The sequence below is a fragment of the Sabethes cyaneus genome, chromosome 1, assembly GCF_943734655.1.
Source record: "Sabethes cyaneus chromosome 1, idSabCyanKW18_F2, whole genome shotgun sequence".
Classification (NCBI taxonomy): domain Eukaryota; kingdom Metazoa; phylum Arthropoda; class Insecta; order Diptera; family Culicidae; genus Sabethes; species Sabethes cyaneus.
Genome location: NC_071353.1, coordinates 85904315 through 85917118, shown reverse-complemented (window position 1 = coordinate 85917118; position 12804 = coordinate 85904315). Strand labels below are relative to the sequence as shown.

The 12804-nt window shown below is 34.6% G+C and overlaps 1 protein-coding gene across 1 annotated transcript in view; it reads left to right on the top strand.

The window, feature by feature from the left end:
- LOC128734182 (SCY1-like protein 2) overlaps positions 1 to 12804 on the top strand; it is a 189279-nt gene that overhangs the window by 58374 nt on the left and 118101 nt on the right. The window lies entirely within an intron of this gene.

The window sequence follows — 12804 nt, the reverse complement described above, 5'->3', positions numbered from 1 at the left end:
TCGGAAATCAAAAACAGTGTGGCAACATAATCTGTGTTTTAAAATTCCAGTTTTATGATGCAGGACTACGTCTTACGGCAAGGTTTGCGATAGGGTGTCGTTCCAAAAAACCGAAAAATGTGAGCGTCACGAAAATATGAAAGATTTTGAACGCTCTGCCTAAAATAGCTCTGCCAATTTATGAATGGATTTTCATGGTTTAGATACCGATCACCTCATAATGGATGTGATTTCTATTTTAACTTTCTTTTCCAATATATTCCAATACGAATGAGTGAAAATTAACGCAAAGTTTCAAGGTTAAATATTCCCATACATTTTCTTCGTGATCCTCTTACTTCACAGGCAGGGACGACAGTTGAATATACCATCTGTTTACTGTGATTACGATTACTTTTCTTTTAGAAAAATCCGAATTAATCCACCTAGCGGTGTGACCTAGCCTTTCTACTGCCACAATAATTATTTCATTTCTCAGGAACATTTATAATAAACTTGACTATATTTTCCGTTCCTTATTCCTCAAAATCCTTATTTACCAGTAAAATTCACAAGAACATACGTGCAATAATTACATTTTCCTTCCTAGAGTGCATTAATATTTGTAAGCATCATTTAATTTACTTTATCAAAACCTTATAAAACATTATAAAACTGAATAATGTTTACGTGATTTATTGAATTGATTTATAGAAATTAACCTACTAACGGCCTTAACTTTTGGGCGTAGGAGCCACATACGAAGCTTGTTTTGAATTTACAATTTGAGAAGTGTGTTCATAATAGATTTCTTGATTTTAATACCATGAGTTCAAGAGTTAGAATCTTTCAAAAACAAGAATTCAAAAAAATTACGAAAAAAAATTATTGCGCGAATAATTCTTTTGCCCTTTTGAAGGAAAAGGATATTCAGAACAAAATGATTGGCCTTAAAATTTTGACTGAAGTTTTTGGAGCGTCTTAGTAGAATACGAAACCTAAAAATAAAAACCCGATTTAATCCACCTAGTGGTGAAAGGAACCTTTGTTATACGGTCTCCATCTACGTTAACATATTTTTTTTGGAAATTGAATAAGTTTACAAAATTTTAACAAAATAGAAGCACTTATAAATTTTGATAGATCCTTTTTTCATGAAATTGCCGAGTAAGTACTGAGTAAGAGTGTTACTAATTTGAGTAAGTGCAAATAAAAGTAAGTTGTAAGAGGAAATATTACTCTTTAACATACACATTGCGTAGTAAAGGTCTAGTTTATACTTTTTTGAACTATGCATAATTTCCTGTAATGGCATTCTATTTGACTCAATAAAGTTTTCTTGAATAAATTTCATCAAGTTTTATTAACCTTCGGTTACTCACGCTGTTGTATTTTGTACAACACGTGTAGGTTTTAGAATGCCATATTGTTATAAAGTTACTAATCGATGTTTTACTAACATATATTCTTCAATAAAGTTGTTATGAGCAAAATTCCATAATTTTTTTTGTTTTGAGTGGTTTTAACACAAAGGGTCATTCACCAAAATGCCATATTTATTTAATGCATTATTACTTTAAATTGTTGGCAAAATAGATCTGCAAAAACTGACATCACAGAAACGAAGCAATCAGTATGTGATGTGTACCGCAATTGGCCCCAACTGAAATTTTCTTTCATTTCTTCATATGGAAAAATGGTGTATGTATGCAGCAAAACTATCAGCAAATGTAAAATGTTTTAAATGTATCCGTCTGTCGATAGTCGGGTAATTCGGGGTCAAAATTAGGGTATTTTTTATAATCAAAGTTCTACAGTTACTAAACAAGCAAAGTTATGTATTTTTACTATTTGTACAACATGAAAAAGTTATACAACAATTACAAAACGAGCTAAAATGGAAAAACTGATTTTACAAACTCATATAAAATAAATTAGATTTTTCTATTTTCGCTGAAGAGACAGAAGGTTACTGTCTTCAGCAAAGTTTCTGGTAATAATATGCTCTTAAATTTTACAGAACACATCAATGTGTTATATCTTAACTGAAGAAAAACATTTTATTTATTTCACTTTTAGGGGGATTAATCAAAATTTAAATTCTACCAGACGATAGAGCTTGCAATTTCAAGAAACTCTTCCGTGCGATAAACCTAAAACCAAGTTTTCCTAGTCAAAACTCTAATGCGCACGTTTTTTTTGGTTTAGGGCTATTGTCTCGTGCGAGCAACCGTGTTACAAGAGTTGGCGCGAGTGTTCAAGGGTTAATATCTTTTGACCTGCAAAACCAATTCTTCTGAAATTTTGCAGATATATTTGCAGCAATAAAACCTCTAATTTAATGCCAAACTAATTTAAACTAGATAAATTATCTAAGATGAAATCGTCGAAAATAATTGTAAATTTTAATGTGTTGTATACGATTGCTCATAACTTTTGAATTAAACGTCCAATCAAAAAAACAAATCAATAGTGATCTATTAGGCTATATTACCTTTCAAATGAGAATAATAGCGCATAAATCGGTTCAGCCAACTCTGAGAAACAGGCGATCATTTGTACCTAGTCAAAACAGGTTTTTTAAGGCTAACTTTTAAACTGCTTGTCCGTTTTCAATAAAACTTGGTAAAAAGTTTAGTAGTAGCATGAGCTTTCGTTTGGTACTAAGATCGTTAAAATTGGTTGCGTAGTTCCGGAGAAACGCGTGTCACGTAGTTTTCACATTTTTGCTTATAACTTTTAAACGAAACGTCGCGTCGGACCGCAAAGCAATTCAATAGTGATATACTCACATCCCTGGCACGAACGTCATTCTCATACATTTTTCTTGAAGTCGTTTGAGCCAGGCTTGCTGGCTCGATTTTACGTCAAATTTGACAGCAGCTGTAAGAATTACACAATCATACGGTTTTATGCTTCAGAAAATTTGTTGCATTTGGGATGTAGATAATGATACATGTTTGTTTTTTCTATTATCGGCAACATAAAAAAGGAAAAATTCTGACTTTTGATAGTCTTATTTTTTACCATAAACGAAAGATGGGAAACAACACGCTGCATTCGTCATATTACGCAGCATTAAACACATGCGTTGTCTCGTATAAATTTTGTTTCAAAATTTGTTGTCTACCTCTATTACCACCACTATCGGAGGGCGGCTTCAGCTGACAGCTATCGTGACAGGGATCTGGATATACTAGACAATAATACCTTTCAAACAAAATTAAAAGCGGTCAAATCGGTGCAGCCACCTTCGAAAAACAGGCGAAAGAAAATTAGCTGCACACACACACACACACACACACACACACACACACACACACACACACACACACACACACACACACACACACACACACACACACACACACACACACACACACACACACACACACACACACACACACACACACACACACACACACACACACACACACACACACACACACACACACACACACACACACACACACACACACACACACACACACACACACACACACACACACACACACACACACACACACACACACACACACACACACACACACACACACACACACACACACACACACACACACACACACACACACACACACACACACACACACACACACACACACACACACACACACACACACACACACACACACACACACACACACACACACACACACACACACACACACACACACACACACACACACACACACACACACACACACACACACACACACACACACACACACACACACACACACACACACACACACACACACACACACACACACACACACACACACACACACACACACACACACACACACACACACACACACACACACACACACACACACACACACACACACACACACACACACACACACACACACACACACACACACACACACACACACACACACACACACACACACACACACACACACACACACACACACACACACACACACACACACACACACACACACACACACACACACACACACACACACACACACACACACACACACACACACACACACACACACACACACACACACACACACACACACACACACACACACACACACACACACAGACATTGCTCAGTTCGTCGAGCTCTATCGATTGGTATATGTGATTCGGCCCTCCGGGCCTCGGATCAATTACGTGTTTTTCGACCAATTTCTAAACCTTTGTTATGTAGTATAACAAAGGTAAAAAGAAGAAAACTTATCCAATTTAATTCTACTATGTGTATTTTATTCACGACAGATACGTATTTCGCCTACGACTTGCAGGCTTCCTCAGTGTCTGTGTTCGAAAACAGCCACTGAGGAAGCCTGCAAGTCGTAGGCGAAATACGTATCTGTCGTGAATAAAATACACATAGTAGAATTAAATTGGATAAGTTTTCTTCTTTTTTATTTTTAGGCTTAAAATTTTATTATGAGTTTACTAGACTTCAATTTTGAAATTTATCTGAATTTGAAAAAATAACCAAGAGCATTAGATATGAAAAACGAAAAAGAGAACTTAGTTGGCGCTCTTTCAGATAATTATTTTTGTATGAAAATCGAAACCTGAGCCTCTTTTGAATGCACTTTCATGAAAAACTAGTCATTAGCTTGGTCGCGTTGTTTTTACGATGTAGCCCGTTAGAGGGTTTACAAAATTGTATGAGATCAAAAAATAGTGCAAAAGAACTGCCATAAACATGCTTGAGAATGGAAAATATGATCGATATGATTACTAGTGCTTGTCATTTTCGATTTATTTATTAAAACATGATACATGACATAAGATTTTTGTCTTTTAAAGTGCCACTAACGAAAATATATCGTACAAAATTACTAGTAACCTTTTCTTTCTATTTTTCATTTAAATTTCTAAGCTCTAGTATCTATTGATTCAGTGTCTATTTTCGAAGCCTGCAAGTCGTAGGCGAAATACGTATCTGTCGCGAATAAATATTAATAGTGGAATTTAATCGGAAAGTTTTTTTTTGTTTAATTTCATGTTTTGTATTCTACTCAGACCACAGAGAACAGACATCCATTCAGGAACAAATTTTTCGGGAATTCCTGGATAAAATTTCAAATTGAAATCACCTTGGTTTTTTGGTTTAACCCGATATGACCATGTAAGCCACCCAAGGAACAAAACGGCAGCACCTAAAAGACCAGATGTGGAATAAGAGTTGTGTAGCAGCATCCGGTGCTGAATAAACGAATTTGCTGAAGTACATGTTTTGTAAACGTCATATCCCATATTTTTTCTAGCTTCTAACCAACATCTACGCTGTCTCGATCGTTGTTATGTAAGTGTGGAACAAGAGTTGAATGAACGTTGTCCAAATGTATCAGCAGCACCGCTAAAAGCAAATGTGGAATAGTGGTCGCTAAAAGGCATCTAAGAGAATGCATGTCGAATAAGCGCTGTGCAAACGTATCAGCAGCACCGCTAACAGAAGTGGAATAAGAGTCGCCTGAGGGCATCAAATAACATAAACAACACCATGAAATTATTATTAGATTTACTTTATTACACATGTTGCTTCCTGACATGTGACATAAATAACTCAGCTCTTTTCAATTTTAAAACAAAGCACTTTCTCGCCCTAAAAAACTATAATTGTACGATAATCATTGAGCGGGCACCTTATCACTACCGACAACAAATTGCACAGCAAAAAACTATTTTGAAGAAATTTTCCGAAATTTTGCCGCGTGCATTTCGTATAGCAGGAGAACTCGAAGCGATACATGTCTCCATTAGAGATGGTCGGGTATGAAAATTTGAATACCCGAACCCGACCCGTACCCGATCAAGAAAAAAATTAAAAACCCGTACCCGACCCGAACCCGCAAGTTTATTATTTTTGATACCCGAACCCGACCGCAACCCGACGGGTACGGGACGGGCCCGGGTACCCGACCATCTTTAGTGTTAAAAATGTCAATAGAGATACCCGACCCGACCCATACCCGGTTTCAAAAACAAAAATTAGAACCCGTACCCGACCCGAACCCGCAAATTATTTTTTTTCAATACCCGAACCCGACCCGAACCCGGCGGGTACGGGTACGGGTGCGGGTTTCGGGCAAATTTTCCGCTACCCGACCATCTCTAGTCTCCATTTCGTACGTTGTCGGCAGCTCCGTCAAAAATATACTTCACAATGCCAACCAAAAGGACCGCTTGGAAGAAACACTTGGTCTTGGGATCTACGATTCCATTGCGGGATCATTGTATACTAAACCTGTGAATCCAAATCATTCGCTACAAATCGCTGGGAGTAGATTTTCACAGCCACACTGTCAAACACCTACAAAAAGTACGCCGATTTTCAACAATTTGCACTCTGTTTACTTATCGCTCTGAAAGTTATAAATAAAACAACTGTGGAATAGGTATGGAATAAGAGTGGAATTAATACTGCGGAAACGTATCAGCAGCAATGCTAAGAGCAGGTGTATAATACCGGTTGCTTAAAGGCAACCATGGAAATGCATGTCTGATAGACGTTGTGCAAGTGCATCAGCAGCATTGCTAAGAACAAGTGTGGAATAAAAGTGGAATAAGTGTGGAATGAACGTTAAGCAAACGAATCAGCAGCTTATCGAAAGCAAGTGAGGAATAATAGTGGAATGAGCGTTTCGCAAACGTATCAGCCGCATTGCTGAGAGCAAGTGTGATGAAAGAGTGGAATAAGAGTGGAATGAATGTTGCGCACACGCTGCTAAATGTGTACAAGCGTTGGAAGTGTGTAATAAAAGTCGAATAATTGTCGTACAAACGTATCAGCAGCAGCACCTTTAAGAGCAGGTGGGGAATTAAATGTAGTTGATAGCAAAAACACCAATAACACGGTGTGACAAATTTTTTTTTTTTTAATATAGGGTAATTTGCCAATGATCGCACAGCTAAGCCTCTGAGTTTTGAGTTTTAACGATATTTGCTAAACAAATAATTACAAATAGACAGAAACATAAAAATCTGACTCAGATACAAAATATGTTCACAATACATGACCATTTTCACGAAATAAATAGGCCTTTCGTGGAAAAATATGCGATTTTTTGACAACGGTTGAAAGCCCAATCGTTGAACAGTTCTGAAACCGTATTGTCCTATAGTTGAACACTTATTGTCCAATGGTTGGACATGCAATATATTGCACCAACCTCAAAGTTAATTTGATAGCTTACTATTAAGAATAAATACATTTTAAGATATATTCATTAAAAATAATCAGCAATTAGTTATCATGTTACTATTTATCAATATATTTCTTAAGGAATGTTATTTTCCCCTTTTAAACTTCAATGCTCTTCTCCTTCATTTCTGTTGCTTTCCGCAAATTTTTCTCTCTTTACGGTTCCCTCGAAGAATACTTGTTCCTATTCTTCTATTTCCTGCGGCCTAATGACAAGACCTGTTTTTTACAAGGGAAACTATGTTTGTTTCTCTCCTTGTTACTCGAAACAAATTTGTTAGCAAGATAATAATCTGAAAAACTGCGAGTATCCGTTTCGTTAAAGTTGAAAAAATGCACCATTCATCTTCGTTTCATCATCGAACCTTTATTTATAAAAGAAATAATATTATAAAATTTATAATTTTTCAAAAGTAATGATAAAAATTATTTAGCTCTTAAAAATATCAAAAACTTGCTCGCCATTGTTGGCGAAAATTCAGAAAAAAAAATATTTTCGACGTTATATAAAAAAATTGTTTCAACCCAATATTATTCTATGTACAATATTCATAGAAGTATCTTACGTTTGCTGTCAGTACCATTAAGACCGGAACGATTCGGTGATTCAAACTTCTTAATTTTCTTCAAGTCTTTAGACTAAAATGATGATTTTTGTGATTACCCTAATTAAGGAGCAGGCACTTTTAGCACCAAATCAAATACTCGATAATACAATTTCTCAGATAAGGCACAAGTACAAATAGTTTAAACAAATCTGGAGTAGCTTTAGTTTGCAATAGGACTATTTGCCTCAAAATTGTTGTATTAAAACAAAAAAGTTAAAAGCATATGTGTGTATAAAATAAAAAATTAATATCATTACATAAATTTTCTTCGGAAAACTTTTGCGTACAAATGAAAACCATTTGTAAACAGTGCCATAGACATAAGAACTGTCAAATACACATGCATAATGAGCAGTAATGCGGGTTTTTCATGCTATTTCAGTTCTTGTACAAGCTTAGGACAATCGTTGCTTTTTTGTCCAATGATTAAACAGTCAAATTTTAATACTTTAAGAACTATAAGTAATTTTTTAATATGCTTGAAAATGTTGACAAATAGTGCATAGATGTATATCATTAGCTGTGTACAGCATGATATGGTAATTTAATTATTTTAAACGTTAATTAGCGAGACATGTTTCTTATCTGAAATGCTAACAAAATTGAGGGTTATAGCCCATATTGTATATGACAATGTTTAACTTGAATTTTTGTTATTAAATCTTGCCTTATGTAACGCTATTATTACAAGAAATGATCCACAACTGATCAAAGTGAGTAATTCGTGCACTTTGATAGGGTTTGAGCGTATATGTATTCTAGAATTAGTGTTTTATTGGACGCTGTCCAATCATTGGAATCGTTCAATGATAGGCAAAATACCTACTTTGCAAGTGACCTAGTGTACGTTGTTAGTCGCACCTAGTACATCATTAAAACACATATGACATCATCCTAACACCCCCAAAATTTTAAGTTATTGCAAAAAAACCTGAATTAATCCACCTAGCGGCGTGACCTAGCCTTTCTACTGCCACAATAATCATTATTTAATTTCTCAGGAACATCTATTTATAATTAACTTGACTATATTTTTAAATATCCGTTCCGTATTCCTCAAAATCCTTATTTGCCAGTAAAATTCCCAACGTATTGCGTAGAATAATTAAATTTTCTTTCCTTGGGTGCGTAAATACTTGTAACACCTTATTTAGTTTTATAATCGGTCGGCGTTAACTTTCGGGCTTCAGAGCCACATATGAAACTTGTTTTGAATTGACTATATAAAATATGTGTTCACAGCAGATTTTTTGATATTTTGATATTAATACCATGCGTTCAAAAGCTAGCATCTTTGAAAAACAAGAGTTCAGAAAAATTATTATTATACTTCGCTTTTGAAGAAAAAGGATATCGACAACAAAATGATTAATCTAAAAATTTTACTATTAGTTTGCTTCGCTTCAATTTTGCAATATATCTGAATTAGAAAAAATAACTGAATAGAGCATCTTATATATAAAAATGGAAGTGAAAAAGTTCGACCGCGCATCACTTGAGAACGGAGCGCCCGATTTGAGCCGTCTTTTCTTTATTGTATTCGTTTCCACCACCGCTATGTTTTTACGGCGAGAAAAGTTGAAAAATTTACTCGGAAGATAGGAAAATTCGAAAAATTAGTTTTCCATATAAAACCCGCAACGCATTGTATGCGCCATGTCGTTGGCTGCTATGATCATCGTACGATTTTTTGCAGCACCGTTGTCGTATTCAAACAAACACGTGGTTACCTTTATTGGAATCGCCACATCTAACAATGCTATTAAACATTTTGGGGGTTTACAATTTCAGAAAATAACCAATCAATAGGTCCAACTTATTAATCAACCTAAACTCAAGCCTAAAGTGTCAGCAATAAAATTCGTTAATTTCATTCATTCGTTCATTCATTTATCAAATTTATGATACAAACACGAATCATTTTTATTCCTTTTTACATCGGATGCGTAGCCAGAAGATCCAGTGCAGGTTAACAAAAGGTTTAAGCACTAAATTCACTAAATTGCCACTTCCCAATCGTCAAATGAAGAAGACATTTTGCATATGTTAACGGATTATGAGCATATTCGGTTTAACTGAATATCAAGCTAATAAATCAACAGTAAGAGCATATGATTTAGAATTTTTAAAACAATAGTGAACGAAGCAACTATTATGCATCGTATTTAAGGGATCAGTCCCGGCGTAGTGGTTAGCATTCACACCTTTCACGCCGAGGACCCGGGTTCAAATCCCAACCCCGCAGAAGTCACGAATGACCCAAGCTGGTTAAAGTGACTATAATCAAAACAAAAAACAATCGTATTTAACTTTCAGTCGATTTCATTTCGTATTAGACTCTTTAGAAGTGTAAAAAGGTTTATAAAATGACTTTTATGTTAAATTGTTTTAGTGCGTGAATTACCAAAGGAACAATACAGCGATCAATTGATTTTGTGGAATAATAAAATTTAATTTGTTTTGAGAATTGAGAATAACAGTTATCGAGATTCAGCAATGCAATTCCTTTGGGTAATTAAAAAAAATAAAAATCTGATGACTATAGATATTGAATACATATCAGAATATGAAATTGGCCCTTAAATTTTCGAGAAATTCCAAAGTTGCAGCAGACGATATTAGCCGTCGTACCAAATCTTACAACAAATATATTAACATCCAGTATTACTATTTTTAACCAGCGGAGTTTATAAAACAAGACTCAATCCAACTACCACAAACACGGCTGTTGATATTGCGGGGATTGGCAAACCAACTTTTACACCGATATGCATTTCTTGCTAATGACTTAATACAGTTGTTAAATTTAGACATTCTCTGAAATCCCAGCGTTTAATAAACCAAACGCAGAACTCCTTAGACAACGGCAAAACTTGACTTATACCTAGAAAATATCCCTTTTTCTAAAACGCAGCAGGAGTTCATCTGAAGTTTACATATCGTATATTTAGCCCAATTTGTGGCAGTACGAAGTTTGCCGGGTCTTCTAGTTAGATATGAAAAAGAGAAATTGAACTTTTTCTTAGCTGGCGCTCATTCAGATAATTATTTTTGCATGAAAATCAAAACTTAAGCTTCTTTTGAATGTACTTTCATGCCAAGATAATCATTAGCTTGATCGCATCGTTTTTACAATGTTAGAGGGTTAGGAAAACAAGATGAGGTCGAAAAATAGTGCAAAAGCTGCGTCACAAACATGCTTGAGAATGGGAAATATGATCGATATGATTTCCAGTGCTTGTCATTTTTGATTTATTTAAACATGATAAAACATGATACATGACATAAGACATCTGTCCTTTAAATTGTCACTAACGGAAACAAATCTTACAAAATTACTACCGTGCAACGTTTACTTCCTATTTTTGATATAACATTTCTAAGCTCTAGTATCTATTGATTAAAAAGAGCATCTATTGATGCGCAAAATTTGTTTGAAATTTGTATGAATTTATTTGGAAAAATCAACTTACTAGTATTTTTAATCCTATATACCACTATACCTACATGCTTAATTTAACTTCTTTTCTTCGCTTTTTGCTTTTCTTGTACAATTGTGAGTAACAGCAAGTGAACAAAATGACAATTGAAATCTGAAATCAAAGAAAAGAAAAAACTTTTCGATTGAATCCCACTATTTGATATTTATTTGCAACAGATACGTAGTTCGCCTACGACGTGCAGGCTTCATCAGTGTCTTATTTCAAAGCGTATACGTATCTGTCGCGAATAAATATTAAATAGTGGAATTTAGTCGGTAAAAGTTTTTTCTTTTCTTTAATTTCAAAGTTCGTATTCCACTAAGAGGCTTCAAAAACTTCAGACAATTGACATATTTCTTACTTTTCTTGAATTTAAATGCAAATTTAAAAATTGCGAATTGTCACCACATACACACACACATACATACATACATACATACATACATACATACATACATACATACATACATACATACATACATACATACATACATACACACATACATACATACATACATACATACATACATACATACATACATACATACATACATACATACATACATACATACATACATACATACACACATACATACATACATACATACATACACACATACATACATACACTCATATATCACACACATTGAATACTATCAACATTTGTTTTGATTTCACACGTTTTAACGGTTTAATATACGGTGCTTAAATGTTAAAGTTTAAATAACTTTTGAATGAACCGTCCGATTTTCAATAACTCGGTTTTGTTTGATAGATCTCAGCAGTAATTTTCAAATAATAATAAAATGTGTGATGTTTTTCATTGAATTAATGCTTATATGTTACAAAAATATGTTTTAAATACTATTTTTTCACATTTCTTTATGTAACTTTCAAACTACAAGTCCAATCATCATGAAATTTGGAAGTTAAGGGTTTGCAAGGCTCCTCTTTCATATACAATCAATTTTGTTCAAATCGGTAAAGGGACCTATGAGATAATGAAGTCCCATATTTTTCGTATTTTTATACATAACTTTTGAACTAAAAGTCCGATCAGTATGAAATTCAATAGCGACCAATGGGACACCTAGACCTTTCATTTGACACTAAGAACATTAAAATCGGTCCAGCCATCTCCGAGAAAAGTGAGTGAGATTAAAAGCGTCACATACACACACACACACACACATACACACACACACACACACACACACACACATACATACACACACACAGAAAATGCTCAGTTTTCAAAACTGAGTCGAATGGTATATGACATTCGGCCCGCAGGACCTTCTTTCCATTTCCGGTTTTCCAAGTGATTTCTATACCTTTATACTATATATTTATATAGTAGAAAGGCAAAACGTAACAGTCCCATGTGAATTTCACCACTTTTGAGATAAGCCTAGGAATCATCTTTAAATTGTTCATGCTTTCAATATTTCAAATAGTAATGTTAAGTTTGCTCCCAAAATTTAGAAAAAAATATCAAACTATGTCAGTCACAAGT